Source organism: Dermacentor albipictus, chromosome 7 (genome assembly GCF_038994185.2).
Source record: "Dermacentor albipictus isolate Rhodes 1998 colony chromosome 7, USDA_Dalb.pri_finalv2, whole genome shotgun sequence".
NCBI classification, from domain to species: domain Eukaryota; kingdom Metazoa; phylum Arthropoda; class Arachnida; order Ixodida; family Ixodidae; genus Dermacentor; species Dermacentor albipictus.
In genome coordinates, this window is record NC_091827.1 from 96,695,067 (window position 1) to 96,720,556 (window position 25,490).

The 25,490-nt window shown below is 44.6% G+C and overlaps 2 long non-coding RNA genes across 2 annotated transcripts in view; one reads left to right on the top strand and one right to left on the bottom strand.

Moving 5' to 3' along the window:
* Positions 1 to 25,490, top strand: part of LOC139048101 (uncharacterized) — a 187,644-nt gene that overhangs the window by 151,706 nt on the left and 10,448 nt on the right. Inside the window, exon 2 of the long non-coding RNA XR_011507504.1 lies at positions 20,745 to 20,799. This is a non-coding gene — a long non-coding RNA (uncharacterized lncRNA). The remainder of the gene's footprint in view (positions 1 to 20,744; positions 20,800 to 25,490) is intronic.
* Positions 10,227 to 15,359, bottom strand: LOC139047551 (uncharacterized). The gene is made up of 3 exons (XR_011507207.1): positions 15,005 to 15,359; positions 14,148 to 14,234; positions 10,227 to 10,393 (listed from the first exon to the last, which is right to left on the bottom strand). It is a non-coding gene; the product is annotated as an uncharacterized lncRNA (long non-coding RNA).

Genomic DNA, 25,490 nt, shown 5'->3' on the forward strand with positions numbered 1-25,490 from the left:
ATGTACGTAGATGACATACAAATAAGTTTTAAATCGTGTAACGTTGCAGTGTGCAAAAGACAAGTACAGCAGAGTTTGAACAAGATATCTCAGTGGGCAGACGAAAATGGATTTAAAGTCAACCCCCACAAAAGTTCTTGTGTTCTCTTTACAAGAAAGAGAGGCCTGGTTCCAGACCCGTGCATGGAACTGGGTGGACAACAAATACCTGTCAACAAAGAACAGAAATTTGTAGGTGTAATACTTGACTCTAAGCTCACTTTCATCTCGCACATAAAATATCTCAAACCTAAATGTCTAAAAACTATTAACTTACTAAAGACGCTATCACACACAACATGGGGTAGCGACAGGAAATGTATAATGAATATTTATAAGAACCTTATTCAATCTCGGTTAGACTATGGCGCCATAGTGTACAATTCTGCCTCCCCGAGTGCACTAAAGATGCGGGATCCTATCCACCACCTAGGTATCCGTCTGGCCACAGGCGCATTCAGAACTAGCCCCATTCAAAGCTTGTATGTAGAATCGAATGAGTGGCCACTCTATCTGCAGACATCTTACATCAGCTTCACATATTTCCTTAATGTGCACTCCAATAATCAACATCTATGTTTTAACACTGTTAACGATATGACCTGCACTACACTTTTCCATAATCGCCCCTCTGTAAGAAAGCCTTTCTCGCTTCGAGTCAGGGAGCTTAGTGATGAGATGCATGTCCCACTCCTCGAGCCTCGTCTAATGCATCCAGCCCAAGTGTTACCGCCTTGGGAGTGGCAGGTCATAGAATGTGACATATCCTTTTTAGAGGTAACAAAACACGCACCAGAGATCGAAATACGAACTCATTTTCTAGAACTCCAGCACAAGCACTCCTGCGCAGAGTTCTACACAGACGCTTCGAAGTCTCATGCCGGGCTGTCGTATGCTGCCGTCGGCCCATCCTTCTCAGAATCCGATGTACTACATCCGGAAGCAAGTATATTTACGGCTGAGGCCTACGCATTACTGACTGCTGTGAAGCATATAAGAAAATCAAAACTCCAAAAGTCAGCGATGTATACAGACTCCCTAAGTGTCGTGAAGGCCTTGATGTCACTCTATACACACAAAAATTCAGTACTTCATGAACTATATTCCGTCTTGTGTAAAGCGTACATATCAAACCAGCATATCATTATATGCTGGATGCCTGGCCATAGGGGCATCGAGAGCAACGTTCTGGTGGAGGAGATGGCCACGTCTATAGCATCGCAAGCTGTTAACCCTACCGTTGAGGTGCCTGTCACAGATCTTAGGCCTTTCTTGCGAAGGAGGCTGCGGGCCCACTGGCAACGCATGTGGGACGCGGAAAAGAATAATAAGCTCCACCTAATAAAGCCACAGTTAGGACTCTGGCCCTCTGCAACAGAATCGCGCCGAACAGATGTCCTATTCTGTCGTTTAAGGATAGGACACACATTTGGCACCCATAATTTTCTACTCACCGGTAGTGAACCTCCAACCTGTTGTAGATGTGGGGAGAGGCTGACCGTATTCCACGACCTCCTGGAGTGTCGGGAAGCCGAATCTGAGAGAAAGAGACATTTTTCCTTAGCATACCGACAGCACATTCCCCTTCATCCTGCGATGTTTCTTGGTCCAGAACCGCTTTTTAATACAGATACAGTCCTAGGTTTTCTCAGAGATGTGGTCTTACATGTTATTAGTCCCATGCATTCGTAGCGCCTCCTCTCTCCAGAGGATGCCGCTGCGATAATTGCTTTGCATAGCACATGCCTCCAGGCCCTTGTTTTCCTAAGGCCTCTAAGGAGGCAGTAGTGCTCTAGCATTTCTTATAATCTGATATATTTTACCTATCGTATCATTCTTTTTAAATGCATCAAAATGTTCATAGTACAAGTCATATGTCGTCGCCATAATTTTATCACACAGATTTTGCGCACTTTAGAGCGTATATTTTAAAGCCCATTTACAGCCACGTAACACCAATTTCATAGTAATCATAGTTACACTACACACCCACTACCACAGACATGGCGCTCTTTGGCCATTCCTGGCACCTTGCGCCATAAAACCCCATACATCATCAGCCCTCAGGTGGGAAAAATACTTCACATGTCTGAAAGAGTGTACAAGCCTCTTGAAGACCTCCAAGAATAAATTCTTTCATCAGGATCTACTGAACATAATGAGCAAAAATCCACAAAAATTCTGGAATCTGATTTCCCCTTGTAGCTATCAATCGCACAACATATCGCTTTCCAACCCGGATGGTTCGCATGTGTCGCCTGACGAACGACCTGATGTTATGAACTCTTACTTTTCTTCGATATGCACTCATGGACCGCATCATAACATTCCGGACTTCTCTGATCCCAAATTTTCTCAGATGCTGCCCATTACAGTTACGGAGGAAGGCATCGCAAAGCTGATCGACAAGTTGAAATTATCAAGCAGTCCCGCTCCCAATAACTTATCTGCTAAAGTGCCCAAAGCAGCCGTAGTCCCATCAAGTCCTTTACTACAAATAATCTTTACCCAATCCCTCAATGAAGTCGCGCTTCCAGATGACTGGAGGGTCAGCAAAGTAGTTCGAGTATTCAAAAGTGGTAACCTGTCTGATCCTTCAAATTATCGTCCAATCCCTTTAACATGCATTGCATGTAAACTAACGGAACATATAATTTATTCTCAAGTCGCCCTACACCTTGATAACAACGGGTTCTTTTTCGCCAATCAACGCGGCTTCAGGTCTGATATTTTTTGCGAAACGCAACTTTTTGAATTTACCACCGAGCTTTATTTAAACCTAGATTGATTATTTCAAACTCATGTAATATTCTTAGACTTCTCAAAGGCATTCGATCGTTTTCCCCATCTATGACTAATCTGCAAACTCTCTTCTTTCAGCCTACACCCGCAAATTCTAGCCTGGATTAAATGCTTCCTCACCGACCGCCTTCAGTACACCGTTAGACGTTCTTCAGCCTCAAGCAAGGTGCTTTCTGGAGTTCCACAAGGATCAGTCCTTGGTCCCCTTCTCTTTCTCATCTACATTAATGACCTCCCTTGTGGTATTTCATCATCCATACGCCTCTTCGTGGACGACTGTGTCTTTTATAATCGAATTTCTACTGAGTCTGACCAGGCCCTTCTGCAGAACGACCTGCATTTAATAGATAGCTGGTGTACCAAATGGTTGATGCAGCTTAACATTTCTAAATGCAAATTTATTCAAATTTCCCGCAAGCAAACTAACCTCACCCATGAGTACTCATTACGCACAGTCAACATCTCGCGAGTACAAACGCATCGCTACCTCGGTATCCTAATCGCTAGCAATCTCAACTGGTCAGAACACATCACGACACTGATCGCCGACAGCTGTAAAACACTATGCTTCACCAGAAGAACATTATCGTTGTCACCCCCTTCCGACCGTAAACTGGCATACGAAACTTTTGTTCGAAAAAAACTTGAATACGCTTCCGCGATTTGGTGTCCACATCAAACATATCTAATCAATGCAATAGAATCGGTCCAGAACAGCGCTGCTCGATTTATATGTTCAAAATATGACTACAAAACTAGTATAAGTAGTATTAAGTCGGCGCTCTATTTACCCACATTATAGTCTATCGACGCCAGATATCACGTCTATGCTTATTCCACAAGTTGTGCTACGATTTTCAACATCTGCGCAAATCACTTCTTCTACCACCAGCACGTTCGTCACGACGGCTGTTCAATTCACTCAGTTTACTGCGCCTGTATGGATCAACTTCTGCCTCCAGTAAATCATTTTTACCCACAGCAATCCAGGAATGGAATGCCCTTCCAGATGCAATTGCCAGGGTGCATGATCCTGAAGAATTTAAAGAGCGGTTGCTTTCACATTTTGGAAACTACAATTGAACGATTTCTCTTTTCATTCGAAGTGTTGTTGCATTTGAAGTCGCCTGTACTCCTATTTTGTTTTGCTGCATTACTTAACCTGCGTTATTTCAATTCATTCTTCATGTAACATCTTTGACTTATGTATATCTATGACTCCCCCCCTTATGTAATAGCCTGTAAAGGGTCCTTAAGGGTCCAATAAATGATGATGATGATGATGATCATGATGATGATGATGAGTGCCTTGACTTTAGCTAGCTGTGAACAATACTTATATATAAAACCACTTATTTTCTACCGGATTGTTTACTGTTCAATTGAGGTCGATGAACACAGTGCGCGGTGTCATCTAGGAAGATGACCTTATCGAACTTACCGAAAGTGAATTATTAGAAGCATGGCAAGAACAGAACGTCGTCAAGGTACAAAGGATAAAAATAAGGCGAGATGACAAAGAAACACCAACCAGGCATATAATCATCACTTTTGGAACTAGCAACTTACAGACTCAATAGAAACAGGATACTGCAAACTACGGGTAAGGCCATACATTCCTAACCCACGCCGATGCTTCAAGTGTCAGCGGTTCGAGCATGGTTCGCAAAGTTGCCGAGGGCGCACTACTTGTGCAAAATGCGGATAAAACGAGCACTCGTCCGACACTTCACTTCCACCACACGTTTCGCTAACTCTGAAGGGGATCACCCCGCATACTCTAGTTCTTGCGCATCTTGGAAAAAAGAAAAAGAAATCATCGAAACCAAAGCAAAAATGAACGTTTCCTTCCAAGAGGCGCGCAAACGCTTCTCCGTCAATCAATCTAGTCCATCCTACACCGATGCGGCGCGTCGGGGGGCCGCGCTACATCCTTCGGCGGCCGCCCAAGTCACACGGAGTGTGAAGGCGGTCACGCCATCAGCCCCCCGGCTGTAACAGCCAGCGCTGTACCGGCCCCCGCAAAGGAGGACCAGCAGACCCTCGTGCCTGTTGGACCCACGGCCACTGCCCAAGCAGATCGGGCCAACATTCTCGCGAAAGTACCCGCCGCGCGGGCAGTATTCCCTGCCTCAGACGAAGTGATGGATACGAGCACAAATTCGATGTCTCAGACGCCCAAGGAACGGCGCAGCTCGCTCGAGCGCGTCGGGAAGATAGAGAGATTTCGTTTCATGGGGCCTGGAAAGGTCTCGTGAGATAATTTAATCTATATTTCTTAGACACACAGCACCAAAAGAAATACAATATAGATACACACATAATACAATGGAACGTCAGGGGTTTACTCCACAACCTAGACGACAGTAAGGAACTCTTACATAAGTACAGTGCAAAGGTGCTGTGTGTCCAAGAAACACATCTTCATCCTTCACGCACGAACTTTCTCCGGCAGTATGCCGTTTATCGAAAAGACTGCAACGACGCCTTCGCCTAGTCTGGCCATGTGGCAATTGTCATAAAACTAACAAGAGTTGATGAGTGCTCTCCACATGTCTCCCGGTGAAAAGTCGATTGTGCCGACTGGACACGATAGAGACATCTGACACATCTGTAATCTTTCTATCGAAGATGCAGTGGCATATTTCACGGCGCTCATAGTTGATGCGGCTTCAATATGTATCCCCGTAACAAATGGATCGTCCTGTAAGCGACGTGTTCCATGGTGGAACGATGACTGCAAGAAAGCGCGTAGAAATCAAAATAAAGCTTGGAACAACCTTCGAGACTCTCCAACTACGGAGAATTTGATCATTTTCAAGAAAATAATGTCTGAGGGTAGAAGAACGCGGCGCCGTGCCTAAAGGGAAAGCTGGCAAAGATATATTTCTAGCATTAACTCTTATACTGACGAACGAAAAGCCTGGAACAGAGTGAATAAAATCAAAGGTCGGCAAACTCATCGTCTACCATTAATAAACACGCAAAGAAATACTCTTCAGGACCGAGCTGACTCTCTAGGGGCACATTTTGAAAACATTTCTAGCTCATTGCATTACTTCGATGCATTCCTTAGATAGCAGCAACGAGCTGAGAGACTGCCTCTGGACCTAAAAGGAAAGAACAACGAATCCTACAACCGTCCTTTTAATATGGCGGAATTTCAGGCTGCACTACATAGTTATAATAACTCAGCTCCTGGAACCGATCGAATAATTTACGAGATGATTCAAGACCTACATCTCGAAGCACTCAAAACACTCCTCTCTCGTTTTAACGCCATATTCTCTGCCAGCTAGAGCCCGTCAGCCTGGAGGCAAGCAGTCATAATCCCTATTATGAAAGAGGGCAAGAACCCGTCTTTGGCCAGCAGCTATAGGCCTATAGCGTTAACAAGCTACCTGTGCAAGTTTTTTGAGAAAATTACTAACCGTCGCCTGGTGCATCTTCTTGAAAGTAACAAGATACTAGATCCCTTGCAGTGCTGCTTCAGGGAACCTAGATCCACAACAGATCAACTTGTCCGTATCGAGACAAATATCCGGGATGCCTTTGTGCACAAACAGCTTTTCTTATCAGTATATTTAGACACGGAGAAAGCATATGATACTACTTGGCGTTTCGGAATCCCTCGTGATCTAGCTGGAATGGGCGTGCGAGGCAACTTGCTAAAAAGGTGATTCATAGTTCAACCGCACATTTCATGTTCGGAATGGTAACGTCCTGTCTCGTCTATTTACTCAGCAAGCAGGTGTGCCGCAAGGTGGAGTGCTGAGCTGTACTTTATTCCTTGTAAAAATGAATTTTCTCCATACTATCATACCACGTACAATGTTTTGTTCCGTATACATGGGTGACATCCAAATAGGTTACAAGTGAGTTAACCCATTAAAGACCAGCGTGACCATATGCACAGTGGACCCACTGTGCATATCCACTGTGCATAGTGTGCACAGTGGATTTCAATTAATTAAGAATAACAAAACGGCACCAAAATCGCCATTGACATGCTGATTGACAGATTAGAGTTCCCTTTATGGATACCAAGTGTCAGCAGCTGTCAGTCGTTTTGTAGGAACCCCTCGCAAAGGCGGGAATAAGTGTTGCTCTGCGAGTAGCATCGCGGTGCCTCGCTCCAAGGGTTAAGTGTTTTTTTTTTCACTACTCGTTTAAGTAATAGTCGGATATCGTTACTCCATATTGCTCTTTGAGTATGTGACCTTCGACGAGCATTTGTGAAAGAATTACGTTTGATTTATCCATGAACGAGTACGTTATCTTGTGCGTTGCCATATGGGCACGCTGGGCCTTTAGGATACCTAACTTTTTATTTTTTTTAAAACTGCATTCTCATCCCTTGCACGGCTGCTGGCCCGTTCCCGCAGTGGTTATTTGCTATTTTATTGTCTGAATAGGTAGATTTTGGAAGAAATAGCGAAGATACTCGAAGAGGAAGAGGACGATGTGTCAGTGATTTATATCGAGCCGCCAGAGGCTAGCACCTATTTGGATGAAGGCTCGGCCGATGAAAACTCAGACGGGCTCATTGACAATCTAAGTGGGCGGCAGCTATGAACGGGCGCTGAAACTGTTTTCCCTGACGGACGTCGCATTGGTGGATGCGAGTCGGACCCCAATGACCCCGGCGGGCAAAGTGACGGAACATCAGACGTTTCTTCTGCTGTAGTTGATGCGGCCATTCCTGCGAAATTATCCACTGCTTCTAAATGGACGAAGGGTGATCTCCAGAGGAGCCTTGGTATATTTCCCGACCCAAACTTTCTTGCTTACATGGACTTTTCACCTGTTGAGTTGTTCGAACTAATTTTTGACTAAGCCGTCGCCGAGCTGCTAGTGGAAAAAACAAGAAAGTATGCGGTAAATTGAATATGCCTGATCGGGAGGTTACCAAAGAAGAATTAAGATAAGTTTTCTTGGAGTACTTGTTTTGTCCGGCTATAACCGCTTGCCAGATAAAAAGTGCTATTGGAACAGCGGCACCGATATGCGCAGCACGATGGCCTACAATGCTATGCGAAGAAATCGCTTCGTACAGATAATGAGATTCCTGCACTTCGCGAAATGCAAGCCTAACACTTAGTGACCAGTTGACAAAGTTGCGTTCATTGAAGGCACTATTGAAAGCAAGGTTTCTGGAACACTTTCGACCTGTGCGTCACTTGAGCTATGACGAAAGTATGATTGAGCATTATGGTCGTCATGGCTGTAAACAGTTCATACGCGGAAAGCTTATCCGCTTCGGGCATACAGTATGCTGCCTAAATGCCAAGAACGGATACCTTGTAAACTTCAACGTGTATCAAGGCAAGCAGGGGATCCCGGAACATCTGAAAAATATGAAAAGGACTTCGGAAAAGCAGTGGCGCCACTTCTCCGGATGGTGGATGAACTCGCAGCAGAGACGCACGACCTTTCTTTCTTTTTCTATTTCGATAATTTATTCACAAGCATGCAGCCACTCAGGCATCTCAAAGCACAGGGCTCCGAAGGCACGGGCACAGTGAAGTAGAACCGTGTTCCCAAAGAATGCCCTATCGCTCCATCAGAATTCGCCAAGCACCAACCTCGCGGGCAGGAAGAGCCCGTGCTGAGCGACAATTGGATAATTGTGGTCCGATGGATGGACAATTCTGTAGTAATGATCGTAAGCACCATGCACGGCGTAGAGCCAATGTCATCTGCAGACAGGTGCTATCGTGTTCAGAAGAAGTGAATCAAGGTAGCCCGTCCAAACACTGTTGCTCAGTACAAGATTTATGGGAAGTACGGACCCGATGGATGCAAATGTAGGCGCCTACAGGATTGCAATCCATGGCAAAAAGTGGTGGTGGCTGATTTTCACTTTGGGATGTATCTATCAGCACCACTTGGACGCTCATTCGTAGCACAGAGTTCACCGTCACGCAGGTGGAATTCCGCAGGCAAATTGCGCAAAGCTACCTGATGGGATGGGACAATAAGCCTAGAGGACCTGGTAGACGCAGAATTCCAAAGACTGGTGATGTCCTGACTGGTACACGGTATGACCAAGTCTAATGGCAAGAGGTGAAGGTGTGCATGAGATAATTGCAACAATGCGGTTCACACAAAACGCACAAAGTATGACGTCGGCATGTGTATTCCATGATTTAAACCATATCACACTATATAAGTGCTCGACTATTCGCTATGTATGTTTTTTGCGACGTTTTATGGCTTGAAATAAATGTTTTTCACTTCGCGTATTTTGCTGTAGCGTAAGGGCCCAGTGTGACCATATGGTCACGGGCTATATTTCAAAAACTAATTAGGGAAGAGTAGTAATTTTTTGCATGTGAATTATTAGTATAAAGGTAAGTTAATATATTAGATTTATTTCAAGATAGCAAGAAAAAAAAGAAACTGGTCCCTAATGGGTTAATCTTAGTATCAGTGGTGGTCCAGCCAGTCTAGAATGTGGAGCAACTTATGGAGCAGGAAAAATGTAATTCTGTAGCAGTTTAAGTGTAGCTACACCAGCATTATGGAGCAGTTTTGGAGCACAAGACTTTGTCTTTTTGGAGCGTTTGGAGTAGTACAACAGTAATCTGTATCCATTTGGCAAAGCTTGTTATTACTGTGCAATCAGTGAGTGAAGACTGACGCAAGACACTAGGCTAACGGCAGCATTAAATTACAAATGTTCTAGAACGATTTATTCCGTTAGGCATGTACAACACAAAATGTGATGGCAAATATCTTATGTGCATTCCAAATGACCAATGTGCCATGATTTACTTTACCACACTAGACAAAATGTGTATTCGTACGCCTAAAAACAATGCTAGAAGCTCGACAAGACTATGCGTCTATGAAGAATGCCCTTATGAAAATATGAGATGAGTTTCACATGAAAGTCTGACGAGTTTTGACATCACAGCCATTACACTTTCTGATGAGTTTATTTGGAATTTTCTGATGTATTCCTAATGTCATTCTATAACATATTGGCCACCGTCTTTCTGTAGAACTCTTGACGAGTGCTTTTCTTGTGAGCATGAAATGTCTTCCTAATGTGCGCTCCAAAGCAGTTTTCTTGTGACTTTCTCACGTCTTCCTAGCGAATCTCTAATGAGCTTATACATTAGACTGCCGGTGCTCGTATTACTCCTATAACAAAATTGGCCACCACGTGTGGTAACATTTTCTCATGTGTCCCAATGGCAGTCAGACCTTATTTAAATATGTTACCTGTGCGTGACTATCTTTGGTGCTATATATATGCAGCCTGTATGCATGTATGTCCAGTGAAGATGCAGCACTTCTGACATGTACATGGGCCCTACATATGCTGCATGTTAGACATTACTCAACGAAAGAAATTTAACAAAAACATTTATTGGGCATATCAATGCTTCCTTAAATGCAGAAGGAGGTTAAATGAAAGGAAAACACACTATCAGCCTGGTTACGGATGTGATATCTCCCTTTCATTTAATCTCGCTACTTATCACTGAGGAGAGGCTGTTCTTGAGGTGGAGTGTCGTTATCTTGAAGTAAGTGCATGTGTACCCTGCATGGTAGAAAGGACAGATAATTAACAAAACTTGGCAATCAACCACAGAAATACACGCTGTATCACTTGCTGCAGAACGGTTTGGAGACGTTATAGCTAGTTCTGCGAAAAATTTATGTGGTGTCGGTTCACACAAAGTTGAGGAACCACTGTGTGGCCTTTGGGTGCAGCAGTAACTACAGTAAGCAGAAATTGCTCTTGGCTGAACAAATGTGCAACATGGATCAGCTGTGGCGTGTGTACATGTCGTGAACTACTTCAGCTATATGGGTTTCCACTTGACAAAGGACAGCAGTGTCTGTGGATTGCTAGCGTGAATGAGAAATTCTCACTAATTACTTGGCATGGAAATGAGCGTAGGAGTGTTTGTGTATGGGCAACCCAATGCATCCCAGAGACATCCAAGTGCCAGTCGTTATAGAATATTTGCATCAGCTACGGGCACAGTTCTCGTACATTCCAAGCCTACTATGTCATGCATGTGTTGGCCTCCTGAATGATGGCATGTATCCCATTCAAGAAATACACCACACCATGTCTGGGGTTTTTTATCATTTACACCCGAGCACTGCTTTCAGAGGGAGGGCACAAGTTGAAAAACAAATGCGTAGAAGCATGACAAACAAGCTTGCATAAAAATAATTTAATAAATAAGCATGGTGGTTGCTATGCCACGTCATTAGAGAGTATTCCTCTTTGTCATGCAATCATAATGAGCGTCGACTGACACACGTCCCATTTTTGGCTGTGGTATTCTTCACTGATTTTCTTGTATTAGTCGGTTGCCATAGGCGAACGAAACAGATAAACAAGCTAAATCCAGTGCACAGCTTGTCGTGTCAATGCATGGTCAAATAAGACGAGCACACTGGTCCTTTGAGTGAATTATGGTGCTCTCCTAGGCGCATGCTGAGGCACCGGCTAGTCAGCGTGCCCGATGTACATTGGACCAAATATGCACGTGATCAAAAGAGTAGCCTACATTAACCCTGAAAGATACGAGACAAATTTTGGGTATTTTTAACTAAGCAAGCCTCCAATGCCTGGGTGCCTTTGTCAATTCACTTGTGGACTGCAATGCACGTATATTTTCAGCAAAAATAAATTAGGCAGCATATGCACAACCGTCATGTTGTATGGTCTCCCTTCCCTCGCTGCGCAAATTTTGTCCTGAAAAGTTACATGAACTGATTGAATTGAAAATTGAATCGAGAAATGCAAGGAGGCAAACGAGGCTTGCTTGGTTAAAGGTAGCACCAAATTTGTCCAGTGCGTGTCAGAGGCACTGTGCTGTATTCCTTTCACATGTGGTCAAATGTACATAGCGCAGACTGGCTGGTGCCTAAATATGTACCTGTGAGATCACCATATTTCATTCAAAAGACCAGTATGCTCGTCCGACTTGGCCACACATATCTGCAATGGGGCTTCAGGCCAGATTAGGATTGTTTATCTGTTTTCACCCATGGCTGAAAATTGGCAAGAGAAATCAGTCAGGCGCACCACATAAATAACAATAAGTGTGAGCCAGCCCCCATTATCAATGCATGAAGAAAGGCATCCTTTGTAGATTACAAGGGATAGAAATTAGTCTGTGCCTATTTACTTCTTTTTATGCAGACACCATTTACCATGATTTTATGCCTTTGAATTATAACTTCTGCCATCCCTCTCAAATTAACTGGTGCACAACACAAGTGCACATCCAGTGCTATTTTTGTTAGTCCTTCCAACAACTTAAACAGTCAGTTGTTAGCCAAGGTCATGTTGCATAGTCTCCCTTCTCTCACTGCGTAAATTTTGTCCTGAAATGTTACATGAACTGATTGGTAAATTCAAATGGACACTACAAGTTTCGCCGAGTGGACACAGCTGGTTCTCAGAAATGCACAAAAACAGTGATGGGTATCTGTTGGCATCCTGTAGTGTGTGCAAACTAGCTGTGACATTGCTGCAGTAAACACACTCACAACTGCTACAATGCCTACCAGCATTAATAAGGGCAGCTTGCAAAGAAAAGAATACGGAGAAAGTGAGAGAAAAAATAGAAAGCTTACCAGAAAACACCTCACTACTTAAGTAACTGCAGCACAATGAATACTGGCCTTCCTATTTCATTTCAAGAAATTCTAGTTCATCAAATGTGTATTTCCCAGTGAGAGTTATTCTGAGAACAAGACAGACATGATTGCAAATATCAATGTTAAACAATGGTAGGCACACTGCGTGCTTAGACCTGTGACATATATGACACACTACACTTCGAATTCTTACATGGACAAAAACAGCACATGTGTGTATCATAAGCAGAAAGGAAAACAGGGAAATATGGGCTACAGCATAAGAAACAGTTCCAAACAAATAAAACCAAGATAAAAAGAAACATACTGTGTAATAGGCAAAAATAAAATGGACTTGCAGCCAAGCAATTGATGCGAGAAAAATACTAAACGTCAGGACATGCGACGTGTAGTTTTAACAGAACAAGATAATGTGTGCATAATATCTACAAACACAAATAAGCAGCAAGTGGAATGATGTTGCAGAAATATTTAGCCTATTTAGCAAGATGCATTAAGTAATATGTCGATACACTTATCCACTAATGATACCGAGATCCTACTTTTGTGAACACGTACACTTAAAGGGAAGCTGAAAGGTTTTCCAGAAAAAATGAGTGAACATCTGTACATAATGGTTTTCAACCCTCCGAATTCGAATATCGTATCCAAATTGAGCGAAAGAAAGCGCAAATATATTTTATTTTGACGAAAAGTGCAGCAGCGGACACGCCCAGCTCGTGCGTCTCGTTTCCGCCTGTGACGTCAACTCTGCGTCGTGACGTCAACTCTGCCGCTGCCGACCGCTGCCGCTACACATGAAGCGCGGTGCCAGGTAGTTTGGTGCTGTTTTCTGAGACGGTAATGGAAAATTTAGAGAGACTGCGTCTTTCTGAGGAGTTCGGCGTTACTCCCTACATGTACGAGCCGATTGCGAAGAGCCGGCCTCTCGAAGAAGCAAACGATGCTGGTGCGAGCAGTGCTTTAGACGCGAACGAAAGCAAAGCCTTGTGATCTCCTCGTGTTGGAAATGCTCTTTAGTGAGTGTGTTTTTTCCAAAGCGATCTAGTGATCTCGGCGATCTTTCGGTGATCTAGTGAGCTAGTTTCCGGTCAAACAACTGTAGTGTTGTGTTCCTGCATGCCTCCTCGTGGAACGTAAGCGGGGATGCGATCGTCGGCATTTGTGCGCTGTCCAAAGCTGTCGGCAATCTACAAAGACGGTTTAAACGCGCGAAAAGCTTCCCGGTTCATGCGGTACGTGTAGCGACCTTCATCTGTTGACTACCACTCACGTTGACTACCACTCACGTTGATTACCACTCACGTTGACTACCACGCACGTTGACTACCACTCTACATACACGCAGACGCACCAACAAAGGAATGCAGGGTCGATCGAAGCAGATACACGATGGCACGCACGCAGAAACAAGCGCGGTCAGGCACGGTCGCGGACGCTGCGAAGGAACGAAGCAGAGTTGACGTCACAACACCGCGGTTTCCGGTCTCCGCTCCGCTCGCTCACTCAAAGGGGGGCGGAGCTACAGCGCAATTTCAACCGACGATTACGTCGCTCCTAATTGAAAAAAAAAACCCAAATTTTACCGACATGGTTGATAAGGTTCCCGCATCCGTATATGAGCGTCTTATTGAATTCGACAGACTCTTCAGCTTCCCTTTAAAGCATACCTGACATATCCATCCAGATTACACGCCGTGTTGCTGCAGCCATGGCCACGGGTTATGTGGACACTGTTGTGGGTCACGGCTTCACCACTACAAAGAGAATTCTGTGTTAACTTATAGCTGTGGCACAGTAAGACTATCACATAGTGAACACATGCAAGGAGCATGTAAAAACAGTCATGAAAACAATGCCTGCACTGGTGCAGGGTGGCAACAGAGCACAAAGTCAAAGTTACTGATGAATGTCACGATAACAGGGACCCCTTCAACAAGGCAAAATTTCACACGCAGGAGCAGCAGCGCATTACATGAATGTTTGTTTACATAACGATTCTAGAGTTTCTTTCATAACTTTAAGTAACTATCCCTTGTAATGTTTACTTACGTCGAAGTTATGGCAACACCCCTTCAAAACAAACCTGTACTAGTAGCACGCTGTGATTGCTTACATTTTTTTCCCCCAATACTGCTCGTAAATCGAAAACCTTGTAAGCAGAGATTATCTACAACGTCGAATCATTTATAAGCGAGGAAACGTCATAGCAGTAAGAATCGGTCAAGAGGTAGATGAGTCGTTATCATGCGACTTCAGCAGAAAAACAGGAGCTCACGCACAAGCGCGCATGATGAACACGATTATTTCTGAACGTAATCTTTCTCATCAGAAGAAAACGCTTATCAAGATTTTCAATTCTGCATTATGGCAATTAATTCGCGCAACTAAACTCTGACACCCAGCAAGCATCGGCATAGGTTTCACTATTGTCGTGGGAGTTCTCTTTCCTACGTTCGCAAGGCACCCTATGCCCACACGAGAAGCACGCACAACACGTGTGTAGTTAGCAAGCACGGTTACTCACCTTTTGAACGGCCCGACGCGGTCGAAAAGCGCCCTCCAAGTTGCCAGTGCTTCGATGCTACTCCCAGCAGACATACCGGTGCATACTGGACGAGCAGTGGCACGCTAACAACACGCACTATTTCTTCGCGACGTCCACCCAACTTTCCACGACAACCAGAGACAAAGGGAACGCACTCGACAGCATGAACATCGTTGGTCCACATTTCGCTGGCGCGCCACGCACACGGCGAGTTTGCAGCGAGACACAAGCTGTCTGTGGCGCTTATGCGCACGCGAACTAAGTCACATTTGGTTACAGCAAACACAAAAACACACGATCTAACAAGCACATTGCTGCAGCTCGCACACCCGACCGACTCGAAAACAGAGCGACAGACTGATTGGATTGGATTGGATAGGAAACGGGACGGTAGGTGGCGGCACGAACAGGTCGGTTGGGGCCAGCCACAGAGTTTCATATTAGTATACCTAGAGGCAAATCTGGCGCTGCGATCGTTCAACCATCATGGGAATGATGGGAAGTACAGGCTTCGGATTGGCATTCTATTGACTGGCAAACTAGTCTACAAGTATTTTTTTGGCAGTTTTGGTTTCGCTCCAAGCGCAATTGCTATAACCTGCAGTGGGACAGCGCAACGCAAAGCTCTCTGCCTTTGTTATGTTGCTCGGAGTGGCAATAGCGCGTTGGGCCAGCGACTGGGACGATGCTTGTGTCGCGATGTGGCGTCGAAGCCCTGACGAGAAAGTGGACGCATCGTAAACGTTGAAAGAATATGTTTTGATCGTTTGGACTTTTGTTTGTTAAGTGTGTTAGGTTGGCACTGTACCGTGACGTGCTTTATGAAGCTTCAGAATAGGAAAAAGAAGGCACTACTGATACAAGACATATACAGTTGTATTTCTAGTGGCTTGACAATCAAATTTTATTGAGGACTTCATTATGCATTGCTCGTTTATGGGCTCATTGAAATGAGTGTTTTAGGTCTTTGAGAACACAAACTTACTTGTGGTAGGAAAGGTTGCTGCTTCCTGGCTGTAGTCTAGTGTCACAAAATGCGTAAGTGCAAAGCCACGCCATAACGCTTCGCAAGCGGTACGTCAATATAAAATATGATGAAGCATACTCATAGTTGAGTTGAGTTGAGTTGTTGTAGGCTACTGGCGGGATTAGCCTTGCAGTTGCTGCCGGCAATTGCTCCACCGTAGCGACACTTAAAATAATTAAATCACGTAATCCGACACAGACCTCCCAATTACAAATGTTCACTCCTCAGTTCACCATGTTGAAGCCAAATCCGTGTCCTGTAGGTAATTTAACAGAAGGCGAGAGACCGCCTTCCTACACAACCGGTTCCCGCGCGGGAAAACTATGTCCTGAAGCGAACTGTGAGGAAGTCCTGTGTTCTTGAGAGACCCGAATAACTCCCTCCTTTCCGCGTTATACACAGTACAGCACATTAGGTAATGTTCTATGTCACCACACACACCACACGTTGAACATAATGGTGATAACGCCAGGCCAGTCTTAAACATCCACGCAGGGGTACGAGCAGAGCCCGTGCGAATGCGGAGCAGTAAGGTTGCTTGGTTTCTTTGGAGACCCTTGATCACACATGGCTTGTGAGGTGAGCTCCACAAAGAACTGAAGTGGCACGACACCGCTTCTCTGAAGAGTCTCCTGTCTTCTTGAGGCACTTTTCTCGAAGGATTCCCAGACAGCGCTCTATGGGCGAGGCTGTCCGCCATCTCGTTGCCTATGATTGCACCCATTGGAATCGTATGGAGAAGCCTTTGACACTGAGATTTTGCACCGAACGTAGGGAGCTTAGAGATAAGGCATCAGTAGGGAATCCGTGCTCTAACCTTTGAAGGGCGGATTTCGAATCTGTAAGAATGACCACAGGTTGAGGCGTACAAAACCGTAGCGTTTTGAGAGCTGCCTCAATGGCAACGCTTTCGGCCGTTGTGGAGGACACGACTGCAGTGAAGCGAACGGACCAATCAAAGTTCAAAGAGGGAATGTGAAAAGCAGCTGCACTAGATCCTCTGACCTTGTCCACAGAGCCATCAGTAAAAATTTGAAGATGACGTGCATATTCCGTTTCAAGATGTTCCAGTACGAGCGAACGCGTTGCTGCCAAAGGAGAACTCCGCTTAGCACGAACGTGAGGAACTGCCAACGAACTATCGAGGCTCGCGAAAGACCAAGGTGGTTTCGACCTCTTAATTCGACCTCTAGCGTCAAGACCCAGGTAACCAAGAGTATTAAGGGCCAAGTACGCTCGGGACTCGGATCTCTTTCGAAGGCGCTGTAGAAGGGCTCGGCCAGCTGCCGTCTGTTTGAGGCGGCCAATTTGCATCAATAACCTTTGTGAAGCGACTAAGCTAAGAGGTCTCGATAGAGATTCATAAAGTACTGCATTGTTAGGAGCAGTCTGCGGAACGCCAAGAGCCCTTCTTAGGAGGCCACTAGCGTCCTAGCTAGCACTGCCGCAGATGTGCTTAAAAGTATGTGAAGGCGTGCAGCAATCGTGACAGCCGACGCAGCCTTTCGAAAGAGCGAGAGACAGTTAGCAAGTGCCTGTCGTCTGCGAGAAAAGACTCGCGTTTGCAGCGAGCAGGCGTCGTAGCAGACGACACTTGTAGCATTCCACTCAAGGACGCAACACTTTCTCACAATACATTTTTATTTCCATAAATACTTGATGAGCATTTTTATGTAAGTGCATGCACGGTTGTTATTGCTCTTACAAAAATAAATAAATAATTATTTTTGGGGGTTAAATCGGGAACAGAATCGCACAAGTATGCATACCCTGGTGTGTCCTGGTGACAAACCATAGTAAACCATGCTTCCATCTTAAAGTCATACAAAGTTTATGTAGCGTCTTGTACATTATATAACATATTACAGAAATAAAATTAGATTTCACGCGATAATATTTGAGTATAGCTTTGTTTACTGCGCTGCAAGCAAACGCCACTAGTCTAAAGATCGAAGTCAATCCGAAGCCTGTACTTCCCATCATTCCCATGTAGGTTGAGGCAGCGCTCATGAGAACCCCCGTAGACACTAGCGCCACATTTCCCTCTAGGTATTTATTTAGAAACTCTATGGGGCCAGCCAATGTCTCGGCTAGCGTCATCTGAGGATTTGTGCGGCTGCCTAATTGCGCATAGCTGTTGCAAGACAAAGAGAACCAAAGATAAGTCTATATTGTAAGCTACAGCTTGGCATAGAAAGAAATTCTATAACGCATTTTCAATTTGAATCGCTTCGGCTATCTGCAGCCAGCAAAAGCATGGCCTTCGAGATCTGAAAATGTTAACCCTATAGAAAGCCGTTGCGGTGACGCTATTCGAACGATTTTCACTTCAGTTACCTCTCATAAAAACCGTTAATTACGCATTTCGCTGCTCCCCGTGCTACCTGCGCCGTCACTTCAATTTAAATAACTTCCTGCTGTCGTTCACATCAACTATATAGCCTCAGACATCGTTGACGCGATCTCCGAGCGACACATGTGCAGTGTGCGATGTTTTAGTGCCCGTTGCAACAGTGTCAGTCGGAAATCATCAAATCTGCTCGTGTGGCGCAGCTTAGACCCCTGTCGTCCGTATCTTGCTTTCGTGTTGGCGTGTTTAACGTGCGCGGGTTGCACTCCTGTCGCTCGTGCCTTCTGTGTTGATCGTGCTACCCACGAAGATTCCTCGAAAAACCCACATGTCTCGGCAGCGTGCATTTGTCCTATGTGGTATATGCCAGAAGTGTGCGCTGGCGTACGATGTGCGTGCAACCAAGTACTACAGTGCGTTCCAGCAAATAGACGCTGCCGTTTACGCGCAGTTTCTTTTTCTTTCCTTTTTTCCCCGTCGTGGTTGCTCAGTGGCTATGGTGGTGTTGGGCTGCTGAGCTCGAGGTCGCGGGATCGAATCCCGGCTTCGGCGGCCGCATTTCAATGGGGGCGAAATGCGAAAACACCCGTGTACTTAGATTTAGGTGCACGTTCAGAACCCCAGGTGGTCGAAATTTCCGGAGTCCTCCACTACGGCGTGCCTCATAATCAGAAAGTGGTTTTGGCACGTAAAACCCCATAATTTTTTACGCGCAGTTTTCCATGTCATGATCATGTCAATCTGCAGAATTGTCGGTTTGCCACTTAAAGACTAGTAACACATCCGAGTAATCAAACTGCCCAGAACAAGGCATACGCTATAGTTTGGCACTGTTTACCAAATGTGATAACGGAGTAACACAATCTTACAGTGCTCTTTAAAAAGGAAAGAAAATGACGTCGTTGTTTTGTGCCTAGCCCTGATATATCGGAAGCGTTTCCAGAGTACTCGGTGCTCACGCTGTGTTATATCGTTTTCTTCATTTTTGTCTCTTAGACTGCCCCCAACGATGAATCAAAACCACTCCCAGCAAAGGCCAAGGGTCCGAGTGTCTTAATTAACTGTATCCTAATTAACGGTACCTTACTTAACATCGTCTTCATTAACACCAATGGTCATGAGTTCGACTCCCACCAATAGTCATGGGTTCGAGTGCTTTCATCAACTATATCTTAATTAGCTGTACATTAATTAGCATCGCCTTCATTAACGACAACGTTCGTGGGCACAACTCCTACACAAGATCATGGGTTCGAGTGTTCTCATTAACAATATATTAATTAAATATGCCTTAATTAACATAAACTTTACCAACTAAGGCCGTGGGATCGAGTGCCTTAAGTGACTATATTAATTAACAGTACCTTAATTAACATCGCCTTCATTAACAACAAAGGTCGTGGGTTCGATTCCCACCCAAGGTACTGGGTGCGAGTGACTTGACTGTTAGATCTTAATTAACAGTGCATTAATTAGCACCATCATCATTAACAAAAGTCGTGGGTTCTAGTGCCTCAAATAACTGTATCTTAACTGTGCTCAATTAACACCGCCTTCATTAACACTGAAGATCGTGGGTTCGAGTGTCTTAATTGACTATATATTAATTAACATTACCTCAATTAATATCGCCTTCATTAACAACAATGTTCGTGGGTTCGATTCCCACACAAGGTAATGAGTTCGAGTGACTTAATTCCTAGGTCGTAATTAACTGCGCCTTAATTAGCATCGTCATCATTAACAAAGGTCGTGGGTTCGAGTGCCTCAAATAACTGTATCTTAACTACGCCTTCATTAACAGCGCCTTCATTAACACCAAAGGTCGTGGGTACGAGTGTCTTAATTAACGACATAATAATCAGGTGCACATTAATTAACATATTCATTAACATGCTTCGACTTCCACTAAGGGTGGTACGTGCGTTCGAGTGCATTAATTAACTATATCTTCAATAACTGTCTTAATTAACGGTATCTTAATCAACACCAAAGGTCGTGGGTTCGTAGCCTTAATTACCGCCAAAGGTAGTGGGTTTAACTCCCATGAAAGGTTGAGAGTTTGTAACCTCTTTGTACATCGAGTGCTCAGGCCGACAATGCCGGATTTTCCGGCTCATGAGCCATTTAATGCTATCGCATTACAAAGAATTTTTCACGACTTGGCATCGTACACATTCATACGTGATGTACTTTGACATTAGCAATAACACAAAAAAGCTGTATACTCCTCTCATCAGAAATCTTAAGGTGCATTGTCATTTGAGTCTCTGATGTACGTACTTGTGATGCCAAAAAACATTAGACGATGCATTTCTTATGCATGTCTGATGTCACCTTAGGAACACATCACGTCCTCTACAGAAACTCATGGTTCATTTTCATAAGGGTGCCAAGGTGAGTACCTCTGTACGGTATGTGGCTCGCTCGCTTTCGCTGTGAGGCAGATTGTTGCCTCCCGTGTGTCGTGTGGCCTCGCGAATAGGTACCAGTCGATTCGGCGTAAAACCGTAATTTTTTTCACCTATACCCGACTGACCATTCGAAGCACTACCGGCTAAACCTAACTAGGCCAAGGCAGTGCGCCGTGAAGAAAATTGTCTGTTAGCCGATTTGACCGGCAAGCTTTCCAGAAGCCATCACGGAAAGCTTGCCGCTAATATGTTCGTATGAGTGGCTAACCGGCGATCGGTTCCGAGATCATGCACACGGGTTTTTGACAACTGTCGAAGCTGGCAGCTGCTGCAATCGCGCATAATTTGCAGATTGACAGAACATTTAGAACTGCATGTGCAAATGCATGAATCCGCGTGCATGAACACGTATACGATACGATCTCCGTGCCTTACAGTGGCTAATCTGCCCTATATCTTAGCACATAGGCTCGGCTTTCGTTCCCGTTGCCTTTGTCGGCGTCGGGTATGAGAATTACTTCGATTAGAGTTTACCCGGACGACCCTTGTACCAAGACAGGCATGCCTCATAATCAGATTGTGGTTCAGCCACGTAACTGATTCTGTCCCGGACGTTTCTGTCCCGAAACCATCTGAGTGCTCCGGTTAAGCTACGTGCAATGCATCAGCCTCAGCCGAATATTTCATTCAATATGCAAAAACAAAGTAATAGATAATCGAGTCGCGAACTGAATTATTTGAATGTTAAATTTATTCGTATAGTTGATACGTAACGTCTGATTTTCGTAATCCCTAGCGGCCGCGAAAAGGTCCGAAAAAACGAATCTATGCCTTTTACTACCCTCAAGGGCTGAAATCGCCACAGACAGGTTCGAAATAGTTCTGAAGGGCTGTCACTACACTTATTAGGCTTATCGGTGCTCGCACTGTGACAGGACAGCGAGTGCACGGATGTCTAATTAATGAATACATATTGTGACCCGTGATAATGGCCCCTTCCACTTTTGGTATGGTTCACCGCAATAATGCTTCGCGTACGCTTCACCGCAGCAATACTGCATTAAGCAGAAGCTGACTTTCAGAAACCGGCATTATTTAAACGCGTCGTGCTTTCAGAGCTTTGAAGCCATTGGGCAGGATTACAAAGACGGAGTCGGCGCGATTGCTAACAGCGACGAACTGCTTTAATGAAAAACACGGCCCCGAACAGCAAGAAGCTTGGTTGCGAACGTTGAAGTAGCTATAGGCCTAGCTACGGTGGCCTAGCGCAGCGTTGCCGCGGCAGCGGGTGGCGGCCAGTGGATTTGCGTGCGAGAGGGCCTGTTCTAAACGGCAAGATAATACAAATGGCGGCGGAGGTGACTTCGATTAACACCGTTTCGGATCTACGCTCATGGAAAAAGGTCCGGAAAATGGGACGGCGAAGAGTTTTTGGATCAGGAATTTCAGACATTCTTATACACTGACTATGGGGTACCGTGGCAGTGCCGCGAATGCGTCCGATTATTAGGCATGTACGAAAAGTCGGGCGTCCAGAAAATCGTTCGTTGGCTGTAGTTGCAAACCCTACTGAAAACATTGTATTGCCGTAAAAACACGGAAATACTGCTCTTCTGCGCGCGTGGGCGCAGCCAGGAGCAGGCAAGTCGAATTGTAGCAGAATGGCGCAAGTGGCGCAGTTGGACCACCACTGTTAATAGTATCTGCGAGCGACAAGTGCAGCGTGGCCTGAATAAGTTGTATAAGTGGGCAGAAGAGAACGGCTTTAAACTAAACCCTGAAAAAAGTACATGCATTCTTTTCTCCAATAAGAGAGGGGTAATACCTGAGCCCGTCATTGATCTTAATGGAGAACGGCTATGTGTGAGTAATAAACATAAATTTCTAGGCCTCATTTTAGACTCCAAAGTAACTTTTATCCCACACTTAAAATATTTCAAACTAAAGTGCTCGAGGACAATGAATCTACTGAAGCTCTTGTCCCTCACATCTTGAGGAAGTGACAGAAGATGCCTCTTGAGCTTGTAAAAAAAGCGTTATAGGGTCAGGCCTTGACAATGGAGCCATTGTGTATAACTCTGCCACGCCTAGTGCTTTGAAGAGGCTCGATTCCGTCCACCACTTAGGTATGCGTCTTGCTACTGGTGCGTTCACGACTAGCCCCGTAGAAAGCCTGTATGCTGAATGTAACGAATGGTTCCGAAATCTTCAAAGAACATATTTAGGTCTCTCTTACGCCCTCAAAGTGAAATCAGATTTCATCATCCATGTCATTCCGTTATTCACGACCTGTCTACCGCTAGGCTTTTCCATAACCGCCCAGGCACTAAACCTCCTCTGTCCCTTCGGTTGGAAGCATTGTCCGAAGAAACGGGCGCGGCGATTTTAGAGAATGTCATAATGGCTACTACGCGGCTTCCACCGCCTTAGAAGTGGCAAACTATCGAATGTGACGTGTCGCTTGCAGAAATATCAAAACGAGCAAATGGAGCACACATACGCTCACATTTTCTTGAGCTTCAGGTGAAGTATTCTTGCGCTGAATTTTACACGGATGCCTCTAAGTCCTCTTCTGGTGTTGCTTATGCTGCACTAGGGCCAGTATTTTTAATATCCGGTACATTGAACCCACACACATGTATTTTTACAGCGGAAGCATATGCAATACTCTCTGCAGTAAAGCACATCAAGCAAACAAATCTCACTAGGGCTATTGTGTTCACAGACTCATTGAGTGTAGTCCGAGCCTTAATGAATGTTCGTATACATAAAAACACTGTCTTTAATGAACTGTATACATTGTTATGCTCAGCTTATAGTACTAAACAAATGATCATCCTATGCTGGGTACCTGGCCACTGTGGTATAAAGGGCAACGAAGCTGCTGACGAGAAAGCTACTTCAGAAGCTTTTAGTGACACGGACATAAACCTACCCATCCCAGCCACAGATGTTAAAGCATACTTGCGTCACAAGCTGAAAGTACACTGGCAGCAACAGTGGAGTACCCAGATATCAAATAAATTGCACTTGATAAAACCCAAATTAGGATATTGGGTATCGGAGAGAACATCACGATATAATGAAGTGCTCCTTTGCCGATTAAGAATAGGACACACTCACGGCACTCACTCTTACCTCTTGACTGGGGGGTATCCTCTGACATGTAGTAAGTGCGGCCAAAATCTCACAGTCCTGCACGTTTTATTCAATGCCCTGCAGTAGAACCACAGAGGAAAAAGTATTTCATTTCTGTATATCGCGAAAGTATACCTCGTCGCCCGAAATTTTTTCTTAGCAATGAACCGGTTTGTTAATCCAAAACTAGTCTCAGAATTTTTAGGTGAAACAGACACTCTGGAAATCATTTCGCCTGGAAATTTTTAGCGCAAGTTTAACAGCCCTTGTACTCAAAGAATTTCTTGAAGCTAAAGTGTCAACGTCATGTTTTATTGCAGCATGCTTTTAACGAAACCCCATTGCCATAACCCACTGCACTACTTGGTGTCATTATTTTAGCAACAATATGTTTTACGCCATCCACAGCAACAGATTTTAGGCCTCTTTACAGCCATGTCACATAAACCATGAGGAATTCAGTGTCTACACCATTCACAATGCACCGTAAACATTAAATTTGTCATGGTGCTCTTTGGCCATACCTGGTCCTTGCGCCATAAAACGCCACACATCAATCAATCTTTATGTGACAAACTTGTATTTGAATGACACGGTTTGTTGACCACTCGGCGTAATGTCGACGTGAAAATTTTGCGCACATCCGATTTGTGTCATGCCCGAAAATCACTTTACATGCAGAGCAGCTGGCATTTTCTTTTGCCTCCACTGGGATTGGAAGGCTGGCCGAGTCCTAACGGTGTTCGGTAGCCGCCTGTAGAAATTCTAGATTGAAATGTCAGCCTTCTAACGGTGATTGCAACGTGCCTGTAAAAGCTGTTGAATGACCGTCAGGAGACCCAATGGTAATGTATAGGCGCACGTAGCAATTCCTGACTGACCTTAAATTGTCCTAATTTTCTTGGGAAGGCGTCAGTATAAATTCTTGAATTGCTGGAAATAACCTTCATGGTATTGGGAGAATGCCGGTAGAAACTTGTGACTGACTTTTAAAAATTCTAGATGTCTAACGTGATAGCTCTGACAGATTTTTTTTTTCTGTGGGAAGGTAGAGATCAATCTTCTGTGGCAAGTTATCGGCCTATAACGCATCAAACGGCTTTACTGAGCTATTTAAAAAAGTTGTCAATCACCGGCTATTACATTTCGTCGAACCGGCCAACTTGCTTGACCCTTAGCGAAGCAGATTTAGAGAAAGCCCATCCACAACTGACCACTTCGTGTGATTTGAGGCATACGTTCGCTAAGCTTTTGTTCACAAACAGCTCGTGCCGGTGCTCTTGATATGGAACACGCTTATGACACTAGCTTGCGGTACGGAATTTAGCGAAATTTCTTGGAAATGGGCATACGTGCCAATATGCCTAATCTAACAGAAAATTGTTTATCTAACCGCATGTTGTTGACATAGTTCCCAATGCTATTATCCAGACCATTTTTTGAGGAGACTGGGTAGCACCGGGTGCAGTACTTAGTTCAACTTTTTTGTTCTAAGGATAAATTCGCTACGTTCATTTATTACGCATTTATTACACA